This window comes from Saccopteryx leptura, chromosome 3 (genome assembly GCF_036850995.1).
Source record: "Saccopteryx leptura isolate mSacLep1 chromosome 3, mSacLep1_pri_phased_curated, whole genome shotgun sequence".
Classification (NCBI taxonomy): Eukaryota; Metazoa; Chordata; class Mammalia; order Chiroptera; family Emballonuridae; genus Saccopteryx; species Saccopteryx leptura.
The window spans coordinates 72,289,208-72,304,871 of NC_089505.1; the positions used below are offsets into that span (position 1 = coordinate 72,289,208).

Genomic DNA, 15,664 nt, shown 5'->3' on the forward strand with positions numbered 1-15,664 from the left:
GTAACTGTGACCCTGCATTCAAGCCAGGAATATCAGAGTTTCAAACCTGAGTCCTCAGCCCCAGGTAAATGATCCATCCACTGCAGCACAGCCTGGTCAGACCAAAATACATCTTCCTTTGTGAAGCACATGTGAAAGGTCTTCTGTGGCTTACAACTGCAAAACTATTAACTGTATAAGCATTATAGAATACTTTTACCTGACAGTCATTACACACACACACACACACACACACACACACACACACACAGACACACACACACACACACACACACACACACAAAAGAAAGAAGAAAAAAGAAACCACATCACATTCACATTAAGCAAAAGAAACATACATAAAGAGTGAATGATATATGATTAGTTGATAAAGAGTTAGTTAGGCACAACGAAATAAACTGTAAAGATTAGTAAGAATGATGCCTGACCTCTGGTGCCACCGTGGATAAAGTGACCTAGAACACTGAGGTATCTGGTTTGAAACCCTGGGCTTGACTGTTTAAGGCACATATGAGAGTTGATGGTGCCTGCTCTACCTTTCCTTCTCTCTCTCTCTCTAAATATAAATAAATAAAAATCTTTAAAAAATGATTAATAATAATTAAATGTATGATAAAACTATAATGAAATTCAAAGTGCCCCGTATGGAGAGCTCAGGGTAAGTCAAGCTCACTTATGCTTCACCAAAGCATCAGGAACACTCCAGGTGGCCTCTGCCAACACAACATGCAACATCACTGTCACTCTATGGATTCCAACCACACTTTTGTCTCAGCAAATGGATGCCAGGTCCCTCCTAAGACAAACAGCTGCTTACTCCATCCAGTTCGTTTTCCCTCCTTTCCTACATTACAAGCCCCTTTTTAAAAATTCCTCTTATCTCCCTCTCCCTTTTCCCTTAAATCACTTCCCCCTCCAGTGTTTGCCCTCATTTTCACTGCACCCAACAAGCAGCTACCCATCTCTCTCCCCTTATTGGAGCAGGAATAGCGTCTACATTATCAGTCTGCACATTAGAACCCCAAGAAAGAAGCACACCTCCCTGCCCTCTTTCTCACCTCTTCTCAATTCATCTCCCTCCCTGCCTGACACAACAGGGAATGTTGTTCCTCTGTGGGGAGGACGCTACCTTGGCCTTCCTACTACCTGGGCAGGAGCCTGTGCTTTAACATACCTCTCTCCCAGTGGTGATGTAGCCCTCAACAACCAGTCTCTCCCCATTCCAGTGACTCAGCAACTCCAGCACAGAAGGGCAGTGTGGCTCACCCCTCTCTTGGTAACTCTCAAAATAACTTCGGGAGTTGGGACAGGTTCAGGGGGACCAGCCACCTCTGTCCTAACCTCCCTTATAATTCTCACTGAAGTGTTCATTCTTGCAGGCTGCTGCTTCACTTACCACAAATACTGTATCACAATGAGACCTTCTCAATGGGGGTGGGGGTCGAAAAGAGGGAGGCACAAAACAATGTATCTGCAAAATACCTGAGCAATCCAATGTGAAGCAGAATTTAACCACTCAGAGGAGGCAAGCCAAGCATACTGACCGACTGAGTTATCTTTTGGGGCTTTACTGAGCCATTATTGACAAATGAAAATTATGTACACCAAAGGAATTTATGTGACCCATTGAAATACACATAGGCTGAAATATGAGCACAATCATGTTAATTAACACATCCCGCAGCTCACAATCAGTTCTTTTACGTACGTGTAGGGAGAACACTCGGCACGTGGATCTGCGGTACATCTCACGGCCAGAACCTTACTAGTAAAAGTTTGTACCTGTAAGGTGTTTTTCCCTGCCAAGGAAGAAGGAAGGGGCGTAGCCACAAAGTGAGAATAAGTAAAAGTTTTATCAAGTACAGAGCGCTTCCCAGACAATGTTACCTGGTCCAGGGGACACAGGCCAGGGAATGAAACCGCGTGTGGAATATTTACAAGGTCTCATCTAGGGTGGTCGAGCTAATATGACGTGGCAAAATCTCACTGATGGACAGTCACTCTTTTTCCAAGGACTGCTGGGAAGTTTCATTTGAAGTGCATGGTTGTGGGCGGTTCTAGCCAAAGTTCCCGGGTCTGGTTTCTCATGTGACCTTTCCCCCATTATCCACTGACCTTAGATTCTGACTTTTTGTGTTAAATACGGGCACTGCTATTCATCTGGCTACTTCCTGCTGGTTAGGAGCATCATGGGGAAGGGGATATTGGCAGGTGGTGGTTTTGAGGGGAGTCAGGAGGAACATCTGTTTGACCGTGATTTGAGAAATTACCTGATGCCATCCTGTAAGGATTAAAAAATAAATAAATAAAAATAAAATAAAATAAAATAAAATAAAATAAAAAGAGGAGCAATAGGAGGATTTGCAGGGTCCAGCCTTTTTTTTTTTTTTTTTTTTTTGCAGAGACAGAGAGTCAGAGAGAGGGATAGATAGGAAGAGACAAGCAGGAAGGGAGAGAGATGAGAAATATCAATTCTTCATTGTGGTTCCTTAGTTGTTCATTGATTGCTTTCTCATATGTGTCTGAACAGGTGGCTACAGCAGACCAAGTAACTCCCTGCTCGAGCCAGCAACCTTGGGTCTCAAACCTGGGACCTCCACATCCCAGTTTGATGTTCTATCCACTGCACCACCATCTGGTCAGGCAGGGTCCAACCTTTTGGTGAGCCAGAGATGGGTAAGGCCCTGTGGTTCTGACTGCCAGAGGTCCTGCATGGGGGCAAACTTGAGGCAAAACTGCATGTCAGGAGTGGTGTGTGAAGAAAAAAGGAAGGGGTCCCATCCATTCCCATAACCAAGGCCTGTGAGGGAACTAAAGGTCCAGAGTGTGATGGCAAAACAGAGCAGGTAGCCCCCGTGTCCACAAGAAGTGAAATGGACTTACCCGTTTCTGCAGCATTACCCTGGGTTCAGCATGGGTGAGGATGACGGGGGTCTTTGAGTACAGGCCATGTCCTAGGAGTTTGAGCGATGGGCCTGGCTGGCTGGCTTGGCCTTTTATTTGGGTGGCTTGTCCTCCATATAGAGGCGCTGAGAAAAAGCTTGCTGCCCAAAGAAGCAATAGCTCCACCAATAACCGGGGTGCTTGCAGTCAGAGCAGGGCTCATTGGGCAGCCATGGGCAGGTGCCCTGCCGGACAAGTGACCCTGCTTGCCATATTTAAGGCAAACTCCTGGTGGGAATCCTCTTTGCAGCCTGGATTTGGGTCGGGTATCTCCTGTGCCTTGCCCCTGTTGCTCTGCTGGCCTCAGGACTGCCACAAGAGCCTGGGTTTGGAGTGTTGCTTTCTGCTGCATGTGGTCCTGGTGAGTAGCCTCGGCCTGTTTCTACTATTTGGGACCATTGGAAACTTTAAGTGGCATGTTCACAAATCTCAAGTAGGGGCTTGGGGGTTGAGAATAAAAGGAGGAGGTCTCCTAGAAAGCCCAGCACCCAGATCCAGCCAGAAACACTGGAGCCAGAGGCAGGACAGGGCCAGAACTTCCTGCAAGAAAATTGGGGTTGGCCATGGGGTCCTGAAAACCGGTGTAAGGGCTAATGACAGGCTGAGAATGCCCTAATGGAGGAGGGGCTTAAGAACACAGTGGAGAAGGGAGGGTCCCCTGGCCGGCAGGGGAGGAGAAAGAGAGTCTGGTATTTGCAGGTGAATGAGAAACAGGATCCTGCGAAGGGTGGGGAGGGGGCTCTTGGAGGGAAGAGACCTGAGCGAAAGAGGTCCACAGAAGGACCAAAGTGGGGTCCAAAGAGAGGGGTGCCCCTGGGGGTCAGGCAGGAGGTGGAGAGAGTTGGGGTTTGGCAGAGAAGGAAAGATCAGGAGTGGAGATTTTAGGTGAGGTTTCTCTGGCAAAAAAAAAAAAAAAAAAAAAAGGCCTGCATGTAGAACAGGTGGCACAGAGATTAGGACAGGAGTGCAAATAACTAGAAGTCCTGAATGTAGGGGATCTCCAACCAGTTCCCAGCTTTTTTGGCAATAGCTAAATTGGTGAGGGTGTTAAAACTGAAAGTCTTTTCAGGAGGCTTCCTGGTCCAATTATCCAGTGGGTTCTGTGGACTGGCCACAGCAGAGAAGAACAGTTTCTTCTTTTTTAGGGAGGGAGAGATTTTGGATAAGGCAACTCCAGGAGTGCTTTTGGATTAGGTTTAGATTCCTGTGCTTCTATGGCCACCCTCAGTTCTCGGAGTGGTCAGAGTTGAGAATGGGTGTCCCACACCTTAATCTCTGGCTACTGGTCGGTTAAGTAAAGTGGATGTGACCGGGACGTCTCCACGGACACACACGCACTAGGAACGGAACAGAAAAGAGGTCCCTGATGCAGCTGTGGTTTCAGACAGAGAGTCTCGGCGAAAAGAACTGAGGGTAGGCTGGAAGCAGGGGACTTACCACACCATGTGCTGTAGTGGGTGGAAAGTTGGAGGTCCTGGTTCTTCCTCAGAGGGAAAGGAGAGAGGAGCGGTCCTTGAAGGAAGGGGCGTAGCCATGAACTGTGGATAAGCAAAAGCTTTATTGAGTACACAGTGCTTCCTGGACAATGTTCCCTGGTCTGGGGGACATGGGCCAGGGAAGTTACACAGATGAAACCATGTGTGGAATATTTAAAAGGTCTCATCTAGGGTGGTCAAGCTAATATGATGTGGTCAAATCTCACTGGCTGATGGAAAATCACTCTTTACCCAAGGGCTCCTGGGAAGTTTCTTTTGGTGCACATGGTTGTGGGTGGTTCTAGCCAAAGTTCCTGTATGATGTTCCCTGGTTCGGGGAACACGGGCCAGGGAAGCACTCTGTACTCAATAAAGCTTTTGTTATTCACACTTCGTGGCTATGCCCCTTCCTGCTTCCTCGGCACCCCTGGGAGGACATAATGCAAACTACTTTAGAACACTGTTGGCTACTGATGAACGAAGAGCTCACATTTGATTTTAAAAGTAAAAACGACGGAAAAAATGCAGTTATGTAACAAAGAGAAGAGCTGATCACAGGGAGCAGCCTGGGAGCCACTTTAAACTCCAAGGAAAGCTCTGGACTTTCATGGGGACGCCTGAATTTCCACGGAGAACAGGACCGTCGGAGGGAACTATTGGTTTCACGACGACATCCAGACTGTGTATGAAGAAAGGGGGCCGTGAAATGAAGGTTTAACCTAGAAAATTGGGAACTCACGCTTCATAGTATGTCCTTTGCTGCCAGTTCTGTTCCACAGAAAATGGCGCTCTGAGGAAATAGGGAACATTCTGGAGGCGGGGGTCTGGTTAGACAAGGCATGCGCACTGGGACATCTCGAAAGCAGAAAAAAAAAAACAGTGTGGGCAGGGTGTCCTTGCAAGAAAGTGATGCAGGGTTGGGCCCATTGAGGCCAGGCATGCGCAATAACACTGAAAAGGCAGAACTAAATCAAGAAGGTGGTGGGAGAGGTTCTGCGTGTACCTGAGCTTTACACTGCAGCTAAAGGTTGTTTTCCAGGGTTAGGAATATCCCTATGTCTTTCACAGTTGTATGTGCACTGATTAAGCCAGTGGTAGTCAACCTGGTCCCTACCGCCAACTAGTGGGCATTCCAGCTTTTATGGTGGGCGGTAGCAAAGCAACCAAAGTATAAATAAAGAGATAGATTTAACTATAGTAAGTTGTTTTATAAAGATTTATTCTGCCAAACTGCAAAAATCCGAAATAAAGTACTTGGTAAGTAATTACTATTATATGCTTTAACTTGCTGGAACTCTGCTTTATAAATTTTATAAAGTAAAGTTACTTCCCTACTTTATGAATCACCATTACTGTGAAACCAGTGGGCAGTTAGAAAATTTTACTACTAACAGAGATACAAAAGTGGGCAGGCAGTAGGTATAAAAAAGTTGACTACCCCTGGATTAAGCATTAGAATGTGGGCCCTGGTTCTTCAGGTTGTTAGGGCGTCATCTGATATGCCAAGGTTGCGGGTTCCATCCCTGCATGGGACATAAACAAGAAACTGCCAGTGAATCCTCTCCCTTTCTTGCACTCTAAAATGAATTAAAAACAATTTTAAAATATTAGTTGTTCCATTCCACACTTGAAATCAATTAACTTCAAATACGTTTGTGATAAATCTGCTTACAGCATAGTGATGAGGGAGGTTACAAAGAAGCTAGGAAAATTCCTTTGAAAGTAGAATTGGGAAACTGAGACTGATAACTGAACTGGCTGAGCAATTTACAGCCATATACCAAAGGTCCCCTCCCTAGATATAACATCTAGGCCTCAGCTGACTTATAGCTCTAGCCTAAGTAAAGCAACAAAACCAGGTGGGCTATACCAGAACCAGCTGCATTGACTAATAACACCCTGGTGCTGACTAATCAGTAGAGACTACAAACCATAAAGAACCCACCTAGAAAAGCTGATGAATATTCTATTGAGATCTTCTCCTAACTCGGTTTTTACAAACCCTCAAAACAAAAGGCTGAGAGCACTCTCTTTCTCCTGCTAGCTCACCCCTTTTCCCCAACAGGCTTGCATCTCCTAAACTCTAAGTGTTCCCAAGAGACTTGCAGCCAGAAGAGCAATGGGCAGCGGCAGCACATTTTTGGCTAATTGCCTAAACCTGTCTCCAAGGTCCCCTTTTTGCTACTGTTCCAGTGCAGGGTCATTTCTTTCTTGTAAGTTTTCTAGAAAGCCAAGGCAGCCTGGCCTAGGCTCTTGCCTGTACCTTCTTCTATTCTAGACACTTGGGAAAACAGCTGTTAGGCTTGCTCACTTGCACTTTGCATGATTAGTGTGTGAGCACATGGCAGAGCTACATGAGCATAGCCTATGTATATATAAGAGTACCAGTAGTTGGACTCAGGGTAGTGTTTGGAGATTGCAAATTGTATGCCCGACACTGTGAGCAGTTGCTTTGCTGTTTGTTTGCCTGCTGTTGTGAGACCCTGTTTTCCCTTGCCAGTGTGCTTGCCCACCACTGCAAGAATGTAAGATCATAGCCCAATGCTTTACAGCTCTGCACCTCCACTACTGTCTCCACTGCATTAGTACCAATGTGAACCTGCTGGCCTCAGTCACCAAAGATCACTGCCTTGAAGCCAAGGTCACTGGCTTAAGTAAAGATCACTTGTTCTGCTGGAAGCTCTGGTCAAGGCACATGAGAAAGCAATCATTGAACACCTAAAGTGTGCAACAAAGAATGACGCTTCTTATCTCTCTCCCTTCCCGTCTGTCTGTCCCTATCTGTCCCCTCTTCTGTCTCTCTCTGTGTCTGACACCAAAAATAAATAAATAAATCTTCAATTCTTGCCCAGGGCACACAGGAGAAGAGCCTTTTAACTCTTCCATTCTTCCTCCTCTTCTTTCTCTCTGTCTCTTCCCCTCCCACAGTCCCAGCTCCATTGGAGCAAAGTTGACCCAGGAGCCTTTGGTGGCTCCATGGCCTCCTGCTCAGGCAGTAGAATGGCTCCAGACAGGCAGAAAATTGACCCTCGTGGGCACGACAGATGGATCCCCATCAAACACATAGGGAGTCTCTCTGCCTTCTTGCTTCTCACTTCAAAAACATAACAAAAAAATAAATAAATAAATTAGCCCTGGCCCATTGGCTCAGCAGTAGTGTGTTGGCCTGGCGTGTAGAAGACCCCAGTTCAATTGCCGGCCAGGGCATACAGGACAAGCATCCATGGTCTTCTCCATCTTTCCTCCTCTTCTTTCTCTCTGTCTCTCTCTTCCTCTCCCGCAGCCAAGGGTCTATTGAAACAAAGCTGGCCCAGGCGCTGAAGATATGTCCATGGCCTCCACTTCAGGCAATAGAATGGCTTAGGTTGCAATGGAGGAATGCCCCAGAGGGGCCGAGCATCGCCCCCTGGTGGGCATGTCGTTTTGATCCTTGTCCGGAGCATACAGGAGTCTTCCTCTCTGCCTCCCTGGTTTTCAGTTCAGGAAAATACAAAAAATAAAATATAAAATTAAAAAATACTTAAAAATTTTTAAAAAGATATTTTTATCCAAAATATAAGAGAATGTTTACCTAGAAAGTCACAGAGGTAGAAGAGATCGTCTTTAGGAAACAAGTTACAGAGCCAAAAGAGCAGTTTAGTTGAAAGGTAGACACAGGGGGTGGCGGGGGAGACAGAGGTGTGCTTCCAGGAGAGAGTGCTAAAGAATTTCATTTTTAAGAGGCTCTGAAATTCTTCAGTTACCATTGATTATATTGACAGCACAATTGAGAATCATATATTTTTGCATAAGAATAAAAGGGCCTGTGGCACAGTGGATAGAGCATTGGACTGGGATGCAGAAGACCCAGGTTCAAGTCCCCGAGGTCAGGCCCTGGCCAATTGGCTCAGTGGTACAGCATCGGCCTGGCATGCAGGAGTCCCGGGTTCAATTCCTGGCCAGGGCACACAGGAGAAGCACCCATCTGCTTCTCCAACCCTTCCCCTCTCCTTCCTCTCTGTCTCTCTCTTCCCCTCCTGCAGCCAAGGCTCCACTGGAGCAAGGTTGGCCCGGGCGCTGAGGATGGCTCCTTGGCCTCTGACTCAGGTGCTAGAATGACTCTGGTTGCAACAGAGCAATGCCCCAGATGGGCAGAGCATCGCCCCCTGGTGGGCGTGCTGGGTGGATCCCGGTCGGGCGCATGTGGGAGTTTGTCTGACTGCCTCCCCGTTTTCAACTTCAGAAAAATACAAAAAAAAAAAAAAAAAACTAAAAAAAAAAAAAAAAGTCCCGAGGTTGCCAGCTTGAGTGCAGGCTCATCTGATTTGAGCAAATGCTCACCAGCTTGAGCCCAAGGTCACTGGCTCGAGCAAGGGGTTATTTGGTCTGCTGAAGGCCTGCAGTCAAGGCACATGAGAAAGCAATCATTGAACAAGTAAGGTGTTGCAACGTGCTACGAAAAACTAATGATTGATGCTACTCATCTCTTTGTTCCTGTCTGTCTGTCCCTGTCTATCCCTCTCTCTCTCTCTCTCTCTCTCTGTCTCTAAAGAAAAAGAATAAAAGGGACACAGGCTGGCCTGTGGTGGCGGAGTCAATAAAGCATCAACCTGGAATGCTGAGGTCACCAGTGTGAAATCCTGGGATTGCCTGGTCAAGGTACAAGAATCATCTACCAGATGAGGTTTCCCACTTCTCTCCCCCCTTTCTCCTCTCTTTAAAATCAATAAATAATATATTTTTTTAAAAAAAGAAAAAGGACCAGTGTGTTTTATTTTCATAAAAACGTGGAGTGGCTTACCTGACCAGGTGATGGCACAGCCGATAGAGTGCTGGACTGAAAGAGGATCCAGGTTCAAAACCCCGAGGTCACTGGCTTGAAGCCCAAGGTTGCTGGCTTGAGTAAGGGGTCACTCTGCTTTGCTGTGGCCCTTCAGTCAAGGCACATATGAGAAAGCAATCAATGAGCAACAAAAGAGCTGCAACTAGGAATTGATGCTTCTCATCTCTCTTCCTGCCTGTCTGTACCTAGCCATTCCTTTCTCTGTCACACACAAAAAAGTGATCCTATTGATCTTCAGTAATAACGTGTTTCTGTGTTTTATGTATTATAGATTCTTTTCTTAAGAATTGAGATAGTCATACCTGGTAGGTGTTAATTTTATTATAATCTTAACTGTAGGGAACAGACACTTTTTTTTTTTTTTTCATTTTTCTGAAGCTGGAAACGGGGAGAGACAGACAGACTCCCGCATGCGCCCGACCGGGATCCACCCGGCACGCCCACCATGGGGCGACGCTCTGCCCACCAGGGGGCGATGCTCTGCCCATCCTGGGCGTCGCCATATTGCGACCAGAGCCACTCTAGTGCCTGAGGCAGAGGCCACAGAGCCATCCCCAGCGCCCGGGCCATCTTTGCTCCAATGGAGCCTTGGCTGTGGGAGGGGAAGAGAGAGACAGAGAGGAAAGCGCGGTGGAGGGGTGGAGAAGCAAATGGGCGCTTCTCCTGTGTGCCCTGGCCGGGAATCGAACCCGGGTCCTCCGCACGCTAGGCCGACGCTCTACCGCTGAGCCAACCGGCCAGGGCGGAACAGACACTTTTAAAGTTAGTATCTGTCAGAGCCAAAAATCATATCCTGGAAGTCAGACCACAGAGCCTGTGTTCCTTTTTGTTTCTTTGTTTGTTTGTTTAATTTTTTTTTTATTAATTTCACAGGGAGAAGGGGTGGGAACGAGAATTATTAACTAATGGTAGCTTCATTTCAGTTATTCATTGATTGCTTGTTATATGTTCTTGACCTGGCAAGCTCAGGACTTTGAACCAGCTTCCTCAGTGTTCCAAGTCTACACTGCACTTCCACAGGTCAGGCAGAGCCTGGGTTCTTAATTTCACCAAGTCTCTTCTCCCACATTATACATACCTTTTAAAACCTACCTTCTTCAGTGGTAGAGTGTCAGCCTGGCGTGCAAAAGTCCCGGGTTCGATTCCCAGCCAGGGCACACAGTAGAAGCGCCCACCTGCTTCTCCACCCCTCCCCCTCTCCTTCCTCTCTGTCTCTCTCTTCCCCTCCCGCAGCCGAGGCTCCACTGGAGCAAAGTTGGCCCGGGCACTGAGGATGGCTCCATGGCCTCTGCCTCAGGCGCTAGAATGGCTCTGGTCGCAACAGAGCAACGCCCCAGATGGGCAGAGCATCGCCCCCTGGTGGGCATGCTGGGTGGATACCGGCCGGGTGCATGGAGGAGTCTGACTACCTCCCCGTTTTCAATTTCAAAAAAATACAAAACAAAAAAGCAAACAAAAACCCCCCCCAAAAACCCTACCTTCTTGGATTGGTAATTCATCCTAAATTTCTTCCTCAGTTTATACAAATCAATACCATCATGAATAAATATATGCGTTATAGCAGACCATAATTTATTTAATTTACCTACTTCTGTGAAATATTTGTATTTCTAGTTTTTCATTTTTAAATATAATTCTCTAGAACCTGAATTAAATTGACAGATACTATCTCAATGTCCTGTTTGTGATACTGCAGTATAATTTTGCTTGTGGAACCATTGGGGTTAACTGGGTAAAGGTACAAAGGATTCCTTTTGTATTACTTTTTAAAAAATAATTTGTTTATTTTAAAGAGGAGAAGGAGAGAGAAAGGGGGATGAACAGGCAGCATCAAATGCCATATGTGCCTTGACCAGATAAGCACAGGGTTTTAAACTGGTGACTTCAGCATTCAGATTCATACTCTATCCACTGCGACACCACAGGTCAGGCTGTATTATTTCTTATAACTGCACCTGAATCTATACTTACCTTAAAAAAAAACTTCTCTAAAATATTTTCTGAATATACTTGTGCATATGTGTGTATTACAGTCATTTGTCTTTTTGGATACATTCCAGAAAGTACAATTTTGAGTCAAAATCCTATTTGTATTAACTGCCTTTCATACGCCTGACCCAGTGGTGTTAGTACTTGGAATGACTGAAAGGACGTAGTTACCTGTACACTGCTTACAACCCAGCGAGGAAGGGGACTCTGAGTGGAAGAACAAGGCACCCGCGGTCAAGGCCTGTGGCGAATTCCAGGTGATGTGGCCTGACAGGAGCTAGGAATGGGGTCAATCTCATCATGGCTGCTGGCCTCAGGTTATGACCTAATATTTCTAAATGCACACGCTCTATGCAGAAATAAATAAAATTTCTTTTTTTTTTACTTAAAAGATATTATTCATTTTAGAGAGAGAGAGAGAGAGACAGAGACAGAAAGGGGGGAGGAGCAGGAAGCATCAATTCCCATATGTGCCTTTAATCAGACAAGCCTGGAGTTTCAAACTGGCAACATTAGGGTGTGAGGGCGATCTGGCTGCGAAATCTGTCACCCCATTGATTGCCAGGGTTGACTCGGCTGATCTGGCTGCCTAGGTATGTATCCCCTTCTTCCCTCACTGGTCCACGTGCGTCTCTCCTGAAGCTGCAGCTTGGTTGAAGAGGACAACCTTCCCCGACAGAGGAGAGGACCGTTCTCAGGTCAAGGGTGCACGAGTAGCTACGCTCCCCTGCTAGAATCTCCAAACACACTCTCAAACTGGCAGCATCAGTGTTCCAGGTCGATGCTCTGTCCACGGCACCACCACAGGTCAGGCTGGCTGTTTTATTTATTTATTTATTTCTATATTTATTCAGAATGCACTCTATGAAACTTTTTAAAAGAACCAATAACTGATGACTTTGTATATAAAATGAGTAAGTAGAAAGGACAACATAACCACATAACTTTTGTTTGAGGAATAACAGACTTTTGAATGTACTTTAATAGAAAACATCCTTCTTTTTATTTTAGTGAGAGGAGGGGAGGCAGAAAGACAGACTGCCACATGCACCCTGACTGGGATCCACATGGCAAGTCCATTAGGAGGCTGATGCTCTCCACGTCAGGGGCCTTTTCTCCATTAGAACTGGGGTCTATTTTTAGCACCTGCGGAGGGTGCAATGGGGTCATTCTCAACTCTGGGGGCCAATTTGCTCCAGCCAATCAAGCCATGGCTGCAGGAGTGGAAGAGAAAAAGAGACAGAAGGAGGAGGGTTGGAGCCAGAGAGGATCCCCTCCCCTGTGTGCCCTGACCAACAATCAAACTCAGGACATTCACTCTGGCCCAATGCACTACCAGTGAGCCAACTGGCCGGGGCCAACACAAGATTTTTATACCATATTACAAATAAATGAGAAACACTAAACCCTTTGTTCATATTTTTAAAATATATATGCTTCCCATGTTACCATCAGAGTAATCTCAATTAAGAACTAATTGTAATTTTCATGTTGCTGCTCTCATAGAAATATTTCCATAAATCCACAAATAAGCCAAGAAACAATCCCTAGGATTTCCATGTGTATTAAGGAATATTTGAGATTTTTTTTTGTATTTTTCTGAAGTTGGAAACGGGGAGGCAGTCAGACTCCCACATTAGCCCAACAGGGATCCACCCTGAATGCCCACCAGGGGGTGTTGCTCTGCTCATCTGGGGCATAGCTCTGTTGCAACCAGACCCATTCTAGTGCCTGAGGCAGAGGCCATGAAGCCATACTCAGCACTTGCTCGGGCCAACTTTGCTCCAGTGGAGCCTTGGCTGCGGGAGGGGAAGAGAGAGACAGAGAGGAAGGAGAGGGGGAGAAGTGGAGAAGCAGATGGGTGCTTCTCCTGTGTGCCCTGGCCAGGAATCAAACCCGGGACTCCTGCACCCCAGGCCGACACTCTACCACTGAGCAAAGCAGCCAGGGCAATATTTGAGTTTTTAGCCATAAAGAAAGACAATAAAATACATATAATAAACATTTACAAGAAAAGGGATGATATCACTCTCTTTGCCTTTGAATAACTCTGTAAGGTAGTTTCCACAACGTAGTCTTTTTTTTTTTTAATTTTAATTTTTATTTTTTTTTATTTTTATTTTTTTTTCACAACGTAGTCTTTTCAAATGTAAGACCAAGGCCACACTCCACCAATTCAAATCTGAACCCCCTGGAGTGAGGTGAAGGCCCAGAAATGCAAGGAGCTCAGGTGCAGGTTATCAAGGATTTTTTTTTTTTTTTGGTTTTCTTCTTTTTCAAGTGAGAGGGGAGACAGAGAGACAGACTCCCGCATGGACCTCTACCTACCAGAATTTACCTGGGAACCCGTCTGGACTTGATGCTCTGCCCATCTAGGGCTATCATTGTAAGTGAGCTATTTTTAGCACCTGAGAAAGAGGCTGCAGGGAGCCATTCTTAGTGATCAGGGTCTAGGCGCTTAAACCAATCAAGCCATGGCAGTGGAAAAAGAAGAAGGAAAAAAAAGAAAGAGAGAGAGAGAGAGAGAGAGAATGACAGAGAGAGAGAAAAAAGAGTGCAGGGAGGGGAAGCAGGTGGTGGTTTCTCCTGTGTACCCTGGCCAAGAATCAAACCAGGATATCCACATGCCAGGTTGACACTCTACCACTGAGCCACTGGCCAGGGCCTAATTGAGAATTTCTTATCAAAGTAGAGACTTCCAAGTATATTCACAGATTACCTATGAAAACTAATGAGTCTTGCCTGACCAGGTGGTGGTGCAGTGAATAGAGCATTGGACTAGGACGCCAAGGACCCAGGTTCGAAACTGCAAGGCTGCCAACTTTATCACGGAGTTATCCTGCTTGACCCCATGATTGCTGGCTTGAGCCCAAAGGTCTCTGGCGAGAAGCCCAAGGTCACTAGCTTTAGCAAGGGGTCACTCCCTCTGCTGGAGTCCCCCAGTCAAGGCACATATGAGAAAGCAATCAATGAACAACTAAGGTGCTGCAATGAAGAATTGATGCTTCTTATCTCTCTTCCTTCCTGTCTGTTATAACCTCTCTCTGCCCCTGTCCAAAAAGAAGAAAAAAAAATAGGCCAAAATAATGTAAAGCATTTTTTCTAATCACAATGGTATGAAACTAGATAAAATTTAGAAAAAGAAATCTGGCAGAGACACAGACACGGAAGTAAACAACATTCTACTAAAATAATGAATGAATTAACAAAGAAATCAAAATCCAAACCACAAATTTCTATAAAAAATACAAAAACAAACTGTAATCTGTGCCACAGGAAAGCAGTGCTGTTAATTTTTCTATGGTAATTAAATATTCTGAGAATCTGTTGAGACATGAGTGGATTTAATTGAATCACACCTTATTTTTGGCAGTGGTACTTTTATGCTCCTTTGCACTAAGGGTGTATGTCAATCTCATTTTATGCAAATACCCTGTCATACACTTAGTATATAATTTTCTTTATTTTTCTTTTTTTTTTTTTTAAGATTTTATTTATTCATTATAGAGAGGAGAGAGAGAGAGAGAGAAGGGGGGAGGAGCAGAAAGCATCAACTCCCATATGTGCCTTGACCAGGCAAGCCCAGGGTTTTGAACTGGCAACCTCAGCATTTCCAGGTTGACACTTTATCCACTGCGCCACCACAGGTCAGGCGATAATTTTCTTCATAAAGCTTCAGAAACCTTTATATAGATTTAGAATGTGGAACTATGTTATCTAGGCAGGTATTTTTCAATAACCATTTTTTTTGTTCCACTACTGCAATATTTAATGTACAGTGTTTTAAAATTTGTTCATATTTCTTACACATATTTTTTTTATTTTGTAGTTATTCTCTGAGGATGTAGGACACCATATTCACACTTGGCAGTCATTGTCCATAATAACTCAATCCTCATATTTCCTCCAGCTCCAACTAAGGCCACTTGCATTAAAATACAGGCACACAGAAAGCTCTGCCCTGAGCTTCTTGGAGGAACATCCCATATGGATTCCTTTCAAGGCACTACCCTCTCTATGGGATGGCCAGTAAATATGGACAATGTTGCTATCTCTCATGAAAGACTACACACTCAAGGACATTTCCAGTATCTCCACATTATTTCAGGACTGTTTATTGTTCACAGGACTCTGAACATCTTCACTGCAACCATTATTAAAACATAATCACTTGACTACTTACATAATAATTACTATTATGTAGTAAAACAAACATTATTTACTATTTAGTGTAGCAGCAGAATCTCTGCATTATTGAAGCCTCTATGGGCAATGAGACTGAGTATAATTATACTAACAATTCCTTGCAGGATCTGTAAATAAAGAACTGAGTGAGAAGCAGATAATTCATATTCTTTTGATGAGAGGCAGGAACTGCTTACCACTCCCAGTGCACACAAAGGAAAAACTGACTACACGGTGGTTACGACTCAAG

The 15,664-nt window shown here is 45.2% G+C and overlaps 1 long non-coding RNA gene across 1 annotated transcript in view; it reads left to right on the forward strand.

The window, feature by feature from the left end:
- The window catches only part of LOC136399307 (uncharacterized), a 597,663-nt gene that overhangs the window by 391,988 nt on the left and 190,011 nt on the right, over positions 1 to 15,664 (forward strand). The gene's annotated exons all lie outside the window — the stretch shown is intronic.